The sequence below is a fragment of the Mytilus galloprovincialis genome, chromosome 6 (genome assembly GCF_965363235.1).
Source record: "Mytilus galloprovincialis chromosome 6, xbMytGall1.hap1.1, whole genome shotgun sequence".
In the NCBI taxonomy this organism is placed as follows: Eukaryota; Metazoa; Mollusca; class Bivalvia; order Mytilida; family Mytilidae; genus Mytilus; species Mytilus galloprovincialis.
This window is the reverse complement of record NC_134843.1, coordinates 11,809,816-11,820,671: the sequence shown is the minus strand read 5'-3', so window position 1 is coordinate 11,820,671 and position 10,856 is coordinate 11,809,816. Positions and strand designations below refer to the sequence as shown.

The window sequence follows — 10,856 nt, the reverse complement described above, 5'->3', positions numbered from 1 at the left end:
CCTTTAATTATAAAATAATTCGAAAAATTAATCAGGAATAACCTTTATGTTTTGATTTATATAATTGATATAAATCAAAACATCGTTTTTTTCGAATTACTTTATTAAGGTGTTGAGAACCTTTGGTGACCCCATAGTTCAAGTGTCTTTAAAAAGTACACAGTGAGCAATGGTCGTTACATACAAACGTTCACCTAAATTGTCCCAGTCAATGGATGAATTTAATGTTTCAATCAATGGCCACAGCCACACTGTTTTGAATTTTATTCTATGTCTTTATAAAGAGATTTTTTACGCAAGTAAAAATCTTATAATTATTTCGTTTGTGAAACGAGATTAATTTACTACTTGACAAAGATGGCGGCCGCCATGCTGCACAAAGAGAAAGGAGATAAAACTCCTAAATCTTCATTGGAATGATGTTTTTGATTGCATAATTTTTAATGATTTATTAAGTAATGACTCCTTGATATCGTTTGAATTTTATTCACAGGTTAATAAGTGTTTTAGCTGTTAAAATCTCTACACCATAGATTTCACTTTTCTCATTATGCTATAGCAGTTACGATAGAAAACACTTGTTTCCATGACTGTATGCCCTGTCAGTGCCTGTTTTAGTTATCGACTATCGATGTGATTGCATATGCTCCGAAAGGTTATCAGACCCTACTCGCATATGACACCTATCGTGTTACTCCTATATAATACAATGATAATTAAGATATATCAAGAGACAATATATTACAAACAAGAACTATCTTTAAAAAAGATATCCGACGTATTTAAATTTGAGTATATGTTTAAAACTATCATTTCGATGACCTTCAGAAGCACAATGACTTAATGATGCAGGACCTCTTTAATTAAATCTCCATCTGAATGTAACTACAAGAAGGCGATTGCAGTGCACTGAAAACCTGCATAGTTTGACACAAGTTGTCCTTGGTGGCAACGCCCGTTGACTACCTTCATCTTGTGAACAACAATGCTCTAACTATCTAAAAATCAATGAATTACCAACAAAAGAACGTTACAAATTGTTTTGTGAATATTCCGATTATATTTAAATAAGTGATTTACCATTTAAATAACGTGTTCTGTTTTTGTTCAGTATTCTCGGTCCTCGTATCTTTCTGTTTACATTTACCAAAACCCCGCTGAAATGTCACATGCGTAGGTGCGTTCTAAAAGTCATGTACGTTTGTACAACAAAGTAAACATTAAAAATTATATAATTGTTCCGAATAAACAGCTGTCATGGATGCAAAGAGCTATTGGAGAAACAAATTATTTTATTAAAAATATAAATCTTTGTAAGATCTAGTTCAAATATTTATAGTTTTTCACACAGGCACTTGTTTCTGTCAATATTGGGTTTACTATCCATACCCGTACAAAAAAAAAACACAAGGTAGCTAACGGAAATTTTCAATGTGTTCGCTTCAACCAATATTTTTTTTAATTTCCCTTGACTTTTTCACGAATAAAAGTACACCAGTCTGTCGGTAATTGATTTATCTTGACAATGAAACAACTGTCACGTACCTTGAGAATACCCCTCAAACAGTATAACACACTTGAGATGACAATTATTGACCTTTTTCCAGACCATTGAATTTGTAAGGACTTAACTTCCGGTAAATTTTCGGTTTTTAGGAAGTAAATTTAACCGTGGCATCTGATTGGTCAAGATTTTTCTGGTTTCCTGTTTTCTGTTTACAAGTTACCAGATCAAATACCAAAGTGAAAGTTGACATAAACGCAGAAAGGTAAACATGAGTTTAACAAATTTACAAGGTGAAGCCCTTAATAAGGTACTAGAAGGACATTCTCTGTTACTATTAGGTCAGAGTGGTACTGGTAAAAGCTTTATATTAAAAGACGCAGCCCATAAATTGATGAAAATAGGAAAATCTGTTCAAAAAACGGCTTCGACAGGAATTGCATCATTAAATATTGACGGTAAAACAATTCATTCGTGGTCTGGGATAGGCGATGGTCGTTACTCAAATGAAGTTCTTCGAGAAAAAATAGAAAACAATGAGCACTATTCAAAATATAAGCAAAATATTCTTAAAACTGATGTATTGTTTATTGATGAGATATCAATGTTGTCAAAAAAATTGTTTGAACAGTTGGAGTTCATTTGCAGAAAAATAAGAAATTCAAACTTAATGTTTGGGGGTATTCAAGTGATAGCTGTTGGGGATTTCTTTCAACTCCCTCCAGTACCTGATAACTTAAAATTAGATGCAGGAGAGTATTGTTTTAAGTCTGAAATATTTGTTCAATTGTTTCAACACAAATTTGTACTTCAACGAGTAATGCGTCAAAATCAGGTAGACTTTATTAATGCTATTAATGATATTTCAAGGGGTGACCTACCTGAAGATACTAATAACTTACTGATGAGACTTTCTCGTAAATTACCACCAGGAAAAGATCCAATTAGATTATGTTCTCGAAATTTTGACTGTGACATTCACAATTCATGTAAACTGATAGATATGGAAGGTGAGGTATCAGTATTTACATCAATTGATGAGGGAGAAAATTCAAAATTGAAAAACATTCAAGCTCCAAAACATTTACATTTGAAAGAAAGTTGCCCTGTTATGTTGCTTAAAAATCTCAGTGATAAATTGGTGAATGGTTTAAGAGGAAATGTAACTGCTGTTTCTACTAAATTTATAACTGTACATTTTAACAATGATATAGTAGTAGACCTGAAACGAGAAACTTTTACTGTATATAGTTCTTTAGATAGTAAAATTGTTGCATCCCGACAGCAATTTCCCTTATGTCTTGCATTTGCAATAACAATTCATAAGTCACAAGGTCTCACTCTTGATCGTGTTGAAGTCGATGCGAGTTATATCTTTGCTGCAGGGCAATTAGGAGTAGCAGTGGGAAGGGCAAAAGAAAAAAAAGGACTCCGTATTTTGGGTTTCAATTCGAAATCAGTCATGCGTCATGATGAAAGCTTGTATAAATTTTATTCAGAAAATTCAATCACAGTTTATGAAAAACAATTATCCTGCTGCAAAAAGGATTTTGAAGTACCACTTAATGATATTGCTTTTAATGATGCAGAACAAGAAATTGTTTTTGATGACTTATCAGATTTTTGTGTTGAAGAAATTGAAGAAATTGATTTTTTGTTGTCTGATGATTTAGAAATTTGTGATCCTCCTGAGACATCTCCTGTTAGTTTGGAAACTAAAAATGACATAAATTTAGATGCAATTTCTGAATTATTCTCAGGACAGAAAATTTCTCCTCTCGATCAAAAAAGTTCGTCTTCATATCTTTTGCTTTCTAAAGATAATGTTCAACTGTTTGTTAATCAGTTGTATTCCAAAATTGAAGATTTATTTAAAACAACTTGTGGTGATGTGTCAAATAAAAACACTGACTCAAAGACATGGACAAATTTTTACTCCAAACTTTATTCATATGCCACCTGTAATGATTATATTCTTCTTGTAAAATCTTTATTCAAATCTGAACCAAATGAAGTGGATTTTGAAATTTGTTCAAAAATATTTGACTATATTAAGACTGAAGTTTTGAAAAAACCAATGGACATCCTAGTGAAAAAACATGACACAAAAAGTGAGTCAAAGATGAGTCTGTCTGATGGGGGAAAAGGTAAAATAAGATATATTGCTGGACGGTGTGTAGCAAAATGTAGGTTTCACCATATGTGTCATGCTAAAAATAATTTGTACAAGAAGGATAAAATCAAAAGTGTTGCTAAGTCCTTTTTGAAAGTGAAAATGATGGACCATCTGACTAAAAGCAGTTCTGATTTGGAAAATAATTCTAAGTACAAAAGTACACTTTATGAGACAAAAAGAAAACAGAACCTTTCTCAGGGGTTAACAAATATATGCGACTCTATGTTTGAATTCATCTTAGCTGTGGAGGAAAAAAGGAAATTTGTTCAACATGATAAAGTTTTTCATTTACTTGGTTCAAATTTTTTGAAATATTGTCACTCTTCAATTCTACAAGACTCAAATTTGTTTACTTCATGGAGAAATTTATTTGCCACATTTGAAAATCTTAATACCAGTAGTTATTTGCCAAATGATCAGGAATCATCAGAGAGTTGTTTAAAAGAACTTTATAATGATATTATTGAAAGGTTTTGTAGAATTGCAGACAACCAATTTAGAAAAGATTTCCTTGTAACTTATGGTAAACAGAAAACAGAAAGATTAAGAAAAAGGGTTGATTCTAAAACTAATTCTTCATCAGTTCTTACAATGAAGTGTATAAATCAAGACAAATCAAAATCTAAAATAAGTTCTCACCATAAGTTACAAGCAGTTATAATTGACCATGGTGCAGCTGGTCTAATTGATTTTTCTAAAAAGGCATTATTAAATATATGTAAAGCATATGGAATTGAAATACAATGTAATTCCAAGAAAAGTGTTATTAAAGATAAACTCTGTGAATTAATTCCCTCACAAATTTCTATAGTTTTCCCAGAGCATTTGGAAACAAGTGACCAAATACATGTTACAACTGAACCTGTAAACACTTACCAGCCTTCTACCTTAGGAGTTCAATGTTCTAAAGCTAGTTCACAAACAACACCATGCACCACCAAAGTAAGAAGGAAGCGAAAATCTACCTTTATGAGCAAGAAGAAGAAATCTAAGAAAGTGGTAACACAGGAGGACTCGTTGACTAAATGTCCAATATGTAATATTATTTATGAAGATGGAGATGAGCATAATGAGTGGATAGCATGTGATTTGTGTGATTCATGGTACAACAGACAGTGTTCACAAATTAGTGATGAATTGTGGGAAAAGATTGGTGACAGTGACTGGTATTGTCCAAAATGTTTACAGTAAAAAAAAATTGAAGGTTAGTTATAGATTAATGCCTTTTCTTATATTAGTTTGAACAAAAATCCTTTTTTTTCTATATCAAAAAGGTTGAGATAACTCTGTTTTTTGACAAAAACTGAGTTATCTCCCAAATTGCTTCTAGAAAGGTTTGACCTTTAATGAATAATACAATGTAGTATGCTTTTTCATAATGAGGTTATATCTCAAATGGCGTAATTCTGATGAAAATTATCTATTAACTTGTAACATTCTACGTCGGACTTCTCTTGAATTGAATTTTAAATGTACGTATTGTTATGCGTTTACTTTTATACATTGGCTAGAGGTATAGGGTGAGGGTTGAGATCTCATAAACATGTTTAACCCCGCCACATTTTTGCGCCTGTCCCAAGTCAGAAGCCTCTGGTCTTTGTTAGTCTTGTATTATTTTAATGTTAGTTTCTTGTGTACAATTTGGAAATTAGTATGGCGTTCTGACATTATCACTGAACTAGTATATATTTGTTTAGGGGGCAGCTGAAGGACGCCTCCAGGTGTAGGAATTTCTCGTTACATTGAAGACCTGTTGGTGACCTGTTGTTTTTTCTATGGTCGGGTTGTTGTCTCTTTGATACATTCCCCATTTCCATTCTCAATTTACATATTATAAATATAATGAACTAGGCAAAATAAATGTACGTGTAAGGGGGTTTGCAGTGGTTGAACCATCATGCATGTAATTGTATTAGGGAAAGGAAATTCAAAATCCTTTTCAATTTTCATCACAAGGATCTTGAGGTACAAAAACTTTCCATGCAACATGTAAATCATACATTTTATTATAAGAGGCATCAGATTTGAATCCTCCAAATTAATTTTTCAACATTCCAAAATTTGAATTAATTCCAAATTAAGATGATAGCCTGTTATTATCTAGCTGACAATGGATATAAACATTGATAAAGCAAAATCGCAAAAAAAATATTTTTAGGGAAAATTCAAAACGGAAAGCCCATAATCAAATAGCAAAATCGAAAGAAAAAACACAACAACTGTCATATTCCTGACTTGGCATTTTCTAATGTAGAAATTAGTGGATAGAACCTGGTTTTATAGCTAGCTTATTAATGTCTCACTTGTATGACAGTCACTACTAATTCCACTATATTGATAACAATGTGTGAACAAACTACCAGACAAATTACATGTACATGTATGTAAAAATGTATATGAGCTTTGCTCATTGATGAAGGGTTACTATGACCTAAAGTCAATAATTTTGGTGTCATTGGTCTCTTGTGGAGAGGTGGGTCATTGGCATTCATATATACCACATCTTTTTTAAATATTTATATTTATATGCTAACCCAAACTTGAAGAACTTAGACATTGTTGAGCTAGATATTTTCTCTAAAATAAATGGGTTTGTAAACATCATTTGGTGTCAGTAATTGGACTTTATTTACATACATGTGGATTGATTTTATTGTTAATACTATATCAGGAAGTGCATTTTCTTGGGAGGAGGTCCAAGAGCAAATGGTTCTGCTTTAACCCCACCAGCATTTGATTTCCTAGACGTCGTTGCCTGCCCTAAAATAATACTGTTGATACCTGTCCTATACTCATTATAATTAGGGTTTGTGTTTGCTCCATGGTATAGGGAACGCTCTTGGCAAAATATGTTCTCGACAATATCACTATTAATTCTTGCCGGAGTTAACTCACTTTTTAATTCTGTTATCATTATATGTGTAAGAGACATAAACCCAAGATATAGGAAGTCTAGATCCTCTCTTGTTTCCATGGTCATTAAGGTTTTATACCTCTTATGTTTATCGTCGGTACTACCTACATTTGACTTTTCCCATGATTTGAACCAATTATAAGCCTCGGAAAATAATCTTAACCGTTCATCATTTATGTCTTTTACAGGTCTGAAATCTTTGAAGAAAGAAACCAGAAAGCTTGTATGTTGTAAGAACTGAAGGACGCCTTTCATTTCCTCCTGACATGCTGCATTTAGACTACTAGTATATTGTTGCATAAGATTTAACATTTCAGAATCTAAGACGTCAAATGCTAATTTGTTGCGCATTTTTTGTGCGTTACTTGGAAATATGTGTTCTTCTGATAATTTATGATGAATGTGGAAACTGTTTGTTGTGCGATCCCAGTTGTAGGCATCAATCCACATTTTCCAGATTATGACCGATTCATTTATGGTAAGTAACCGTTGATGTGATTCTAAAAAGCCACTGCTTAAAATGCTGTTCCTAATTTTTTTCAAAAGATGACAGGGGTCCATAAAAAGAACTATTTTTCTACCTGGATATTTAAAACATTTTGCAATCATATTTGTACAAAGACAATTACCATCAGGAAAATGCATCTTGAGAAATGCTCTGTTGTTTGCTGACCCATCCATACAGCAGTAAATTGGCCTAAAGCCCCATCTATACAATTCATCTATGCACAACCAACTTGTAACAAATATTTCCGAAGGAGAAGCCTGGGTGTTGGGAAAATTTGCAAAAGGCCACCTAAAACCTGTTAAGCCATTAAAAACATATTGTTGCACATGGTTTGCAATATGGGATTGTAATTTTCCCTCATTTAAAGCCGTCATCATTTTCACGTCATTTCCACTATCTGACAATCCAAACAATGCTGAGCATTCTTTGGTATTGACCAGTTGGAGGTCCTCTTGGATTGCCATCTCATCAAGTATCAGGCCACCATAATACCCTTCATCTAATTTGATTTGTCGTTTACCCTCATTCGCCATCCAAAGCATCATTTCAGGAATGATACCTGGTCCCTGACGGACAGCATTTTTGTATATTTTAAGCATTTGTTCAGATGGCAAATGAAGCCATTTATTAAGTGTCATATCTCTGTATGCTGCAGGATTTCGATTAAATAATACCAATGCCATACATATAACATCTTTATCCCATCTAACACTTGTTTTGCTCTTTGTGTTAGATGCAACTATCTGAGATAAAATTAATGTTAATTGATTCTCATGTAAATTTGGAGCAATGCTCTTAATTAATTGTTTAATTTCTTCTTTTGAAACCTTAGAATTGTTACAAATGTTTTCTTTATTTTCATTTTTTTGCAAAGTTTGCTTCCTATTTTGAATAAAGTTTGAACATTTCTTACAGATAGATGACCTCAGCGGCAGGAAGCGGGTACAACTAACACTTCGGATTACATTCAGTGACTCACTCAGTATGCCAACCTTGCAGACCTCTTTTGTGCAACTAAAGCTTGTGGAAAATTTCAAATCATCATTTGTCTTTATTTCGTATCCATGACAATGTTTTATTAGTTTAGTACATCTAAAAATGGCAGGCAGAGATCTTGCAGTATATTGAATTTTGTTTGGTATATAATATTCAGACAAGTTAATATGTACATCAGCAATTGAGATGGAAATCTGACCTGCTTTTGACAACGCTAATTCCATTACAGTTTTATTTTCATTAAATGTCTCCATAAAAAAATGACCAAAAACAATGCTGTCGTCAAGTTTGTTCAAAACAAACCAATCATATGGTTTCCATTTCTCTAAATTATTAAATTCAACTGCAGCTATATTGCATGTTGAGCTTTCAACTGAACACCTAAAGCTTTGGGTTCTTTTCCCTGTTTTTTGGCAAAACACTTTTGATTTCTGTATTTGTGGAAACATCTCAGTAATCATATAGCTTAATTTGGGATCTAATCTACTAGATGGAGTGCTTTTTTCATAATCATTAACAGCTAAAGAAAATATTTGTTCAAGTGATGTGTTACTGTTATTGTCAATAACAACATGTTCAGCTAACCTGAAATTTAATGAAAGCAAACTAAGCCATTTCATAATGTACTTGTATATTATAAAACTTAACTGACATTTCAATATTTTTCCTTTCTTATTTGTAATTAATGCTCTTGTAACAGCAATTATTTAAAGCGACAATTGTGACCTCAGGGTGTTGTTTTTGGGTGGTATATTTTTTATAATCAGTTAATGTCATATATTCAGTTACAATTGTTCCATATGTCTTCCCATTTTATCAATGGATTATGTAGTTTTTTTACATTTCATTTACAATAAAGTACTTTTAACACTTATTTTTTTGTATTAGCCTTAGTATTGAGAGTAAACCCTCCTCCTTATCATTGCTTATTGACTGAAACGTTTTTGTTTTAGTAAAAGTGTGGAAAGTAACCATCTCTCTTTTGTCACAAGCCCAGTAGTCAGCACTTTTTGTGCTGACATGAATTGTCATTGATATGGTTATAGTTATAAATTTAGAATTTTTTGAAATACTAAGTAAAATTGAGAATGTAAATGGGGAATGTGTCAAAGAGACAACAACCCGACCAAAAAAAAAACAACAGCAGAGGGTCACCAACAGGTCTTCAATGTAGCGAGAAATTCCCGCACCCGGAGGCGTTTCTACCTCAGGCATAGATTACCGTAGCTGTATTTGGCAACACTTATAGGAATTTTGGTCCTCAAAGCTCTTCAACTTCGTACTTTTTTGGCCTTTTTAACTTTTTTGAAAATCGAGCGTCACTGATCATGCTGATGAGTCTTTTGTAGACTAAACGCTCGTCTGGCGTATAAACAAATTTTAGTCCTGGTATCTATGATGAGTTTATTGACCAAAACTGTTTTTATTGATTCAAGTGTGTGGACAGTACCCTGATTTTTTAGGCCTGTTTTACGTACGTGCCATGACAAATATCATCATTTTAATTTTGAACAGTAGGTTGTCAAAACAAAATATATGGATTTAAGCACCAGCACAGCAAAAACTGCCATTTTATGTCATTTGTATCAATTTCAAATACACAGATTATGAGTTGGAATGAAAAGTTCTTTAAGTTTTTATATTAATTCTAATATATATATCACTTATGTAATTCACACACTGTAAATTCAGAAATTATTGTGGTGCGACAGAGTTGTAATAATTATTCTCGCAAGAAATATTTTATGTGAATTAAACAGGATTTTTAATCAAAATCGTAAAAATTAAAATAGCATTTAAGTCTAAGATGACAATATTGCACTAATAAATGCACGCAATTATTTCTGAATTTACATTATACATGTATATCATGATGTTCAGTAGTTGTTGTTTGTTGGTGTGGTTCATAATTATAAGTGTTTCTCTTTTCTATATACTAGTAGATTAAACCATTTGTTTCTGTTTGAATGGTTTTACACTGGTAATTTTTGGGAGCCCTATAAAGCTTGTTGTTCGATGGGTGCCAAGGCTCAGTGTTGAATACCGTACTTTGACCTATAATTGTTTACTTTTACAAATTGTGACTTGGATAGAGTTGTCTCATTGGCACTCATACCACATCTTCTTATATCTATATGTAACTTTAATTCTATATTAGTGATGAGTCAAGACTCAGGAGCCTGTAGTTCAGTGGTTGTCTTTGTTTATGTGTAACAATTTGTTTTTTGTTCATTTTTTGTACATGAATAAGACTGTTAGTTTTCTCTTTTAATTGTTTTACATTGTCATATCAGGGCCTTTTATAGCTGACTATGCGATATGGGCTTAGCTCATTGTTAAAGGCTGTACAGTGATGTATAGTTGTTTATTTTTGTGTCATTTTGGTCTGTTGTGGAGAGTAGTTGCATTGGCAATTATACCACATCTTTTCTTTTTTTTATATATATATATTAAATAACCTTCAATCAACTAATGAAAGATTTTGAATTATTTCACTTTTTCAATTGAAAGTAAATGCATTTTGGCATTTGAAAATAAAAGATCTGGAGAAAAAAACACAGTTCTACCCTTTGAAGGTTGTTTTTTTTCTCTATAATTTTCTCTTATAGATATTGTTAGGAACTGTTCATTTATATCTCTAAGGCTGAATTTGCAGGAATGAGAAAATTTCCAGACTTTTCCTCCCCTTGAAACTTTTTCACCCCCCCCCCCCCTTTTTTCCGTTTTACAATTCATGTGTTGGAGGTATACATAAAGC

At 32.5% G+C, this 10,856-nt stretch overlaps 1 long non-coding RNA gene across 1 annotated transcript; it reads left to right on the top strand.

Moving 5' to 3' along the window:
- The first annotated feature begins 1,677 nt into the window (after positions 1-1,677).
- On the top strand, positions 1,678-8,972 carry LOC143078941 (uncharacterized). The gene is made up of 4 exons (XR_012979308.1): positions 1,678-1,769; positions 4,492-4,884; positions 6,783-7,072; positions 8,018-8,972. It is a non-coding gene; the product is annotated as an uncharacterized LOC143078941 (long non-coding RNA).
- The last annotated feature ends 1,884 nt before the right edge of the window (positions 8,973-10,856 follow it).